This window comes from Lactuca sativa, chromosome 4, assembly GCF_002870075.4.
Source record: "Lactuca sativa cultivar Salinas chromosome 4, Lsat_Salinas_v11, whole genome shotgun sequence".
Classification (NCBI taxonomy): domain Eukaryota; kingdom Viridiplantae; phylum Streptophyta; class Magnoliopsida; order Asterales; family Asteraceae; genus Lactuca; species Lactuca sativa.
Window position 1 is genome coordinate 2,928,110 of NC_056626.2, and position 2,082 is coordinate 2,930,191.

The following is a 2,082-nucleotide window of genomic DNA, read 5'->3' on the forward strand; positions in this document are numbered from 1 at the left end:
CAACCTTTATTAGTTAAGACATAGCTTTCCTGGATACATTTCAGGTTTAGACTGCTAAACATATCGCATCCCTCAAACTAAGCAGGGTTATGTTTTTGTTCCATGATTTCACTAAAATAAGGGAGGCCACAAATGCAATATAACGTGTATTGGCTCAACTAAACATTTGAGCTTTTATCGGATCATCCCATGCAACACTAGCAATTACAGTTCAAATTATTAATACTAGATTCAATTATTAGAAATTTCAATTTTCAAATTTTACCATTATCTAGCAGTTTACTTTTTCTACCCCTACCCCACACTTATTTCATACAATGCCCTCATTGTATGCCCAGGATAAATCAAAATTAAGAAAATGGAGAAAAAGGAACAGACTCCCCTGGGATAGCGGCGTAAGCATCTCCAAAAGTTTGGAAAACGTGCATCTCGAATATGGACTCTGAGAAATAGAAACTTGGATCTTGAACACGCGGGGTGAGGAATGTACCGGCAAAACATGAAATCGAGCCTTCAATCTTCTACAAATGTGGTGGAAATCTTAAAAATAGAACGAACAATGTAGGAAAGCATACACCACATTGTATGGTAGTGAAAATGAACCATAATAATCTTCCGAATATTCCCTAAAATGAATAGTGGTAAACCACACAATGAATATGGAAAAATATAACTCCTTTTTGTGGAAAATAAAAATTCACGATGTGAATGCACTAAAACTCACGACGTGAACTCGTTGTAAAGCGGGTTCTGGAAGATCTTCATATGCGGACTCACGAGGTGAACTTTAACAAGTTCACGACGTGAAAACTAGAACATTAGAAATATTTTTCTTCCAACTTCACTTTTAATTCTTGAATTCCACCCATGTCTTAACATATTAAGACTCTTCTATCTAAATTTCTTCTCACTTGACTCACCCCACACTTAATTTAAAATATGGGTCTTGACTCTCGACTTTAAACACTCCCGGCAAAACACATACGCGCTCATATCTCGATATCCTTTTTATGAGCTCCTAGCAATTCTGAGAAATAACAACCAAAGAAGAATAAAAGTAACATAATATCTTAAAAGTTTTTACAATCCCAACAAAACAAAACAAAACAAAACAAAATAAAAACAAACCAAACAAAATAAAAAATAAACAGACACTCAATCATCCTCCTCCTGATCGTTCGCTCCGCTCATGCCCGCTCCGTCACCTCCATGTCCGCCATACTTCGTCCACCTTGGGAAAATTGGGTAATGATACCCCAAATGAGGTGGCTGCTCCACCCCAAGGTGTCAGACAACGTTCTCCATAGTACCTCCAATCCAATTGACACTCAACAATAACTGGTAAAAATATCCAGCCATATCACCCCAAAAGGTGTACCGATCATGGAGGCGGGTGGATACATTGGCTGTCCTCTTTCTCCTCTTCCTCTTACGTTCTTGCACCTCGGCCGTGGTTGTGGTTCAGGTTGGTCGGCGGGCTCCTCCTCATCATCATCATCTCGAAGAATTCCCCAATGTGTCCCATAATTTCTCATTCATCATTCAATACAAGTTGTATGATTCCAAGCTTCTGTCCAATTGAAACTTGGGAGACAAAAATCTTTCCTTATTTGGTAAATTCTCGACATTACCACAAATAACATAACTAAGAATCACATCCATTTCAATATTGCTAAAAATAGAAATACACAAACATCAATTTTCATACATGTCATTGCAAGGAATTATAAATCAGACAAAAACTAAAATTTATTTTATTTATAAAAGGTGCGGAAAAACTTGTCCTTACAATGCAATTTCAAATGAAAATTATGCTATTTCATATTCTTAAACAATCTATCATACCTCTAAGAGTAGCAACTCCAAAAATCCGATCATCGAATCATGTGATCGAAATCCATTTCTTCGCGATCAGACTCATCTCACTTCTTCCTTTAAGCTTCCTCTCTTAGCTTCGATCCTACAAGACATCAAAATGGAATCTTATCACATCATGTATTAAGAATCTCCAAATGGGAACTTAATAGAGTTAGATAGTGGATTTTACCTGAAGCAGAGTCATACATCTTGACTCTCCCATCT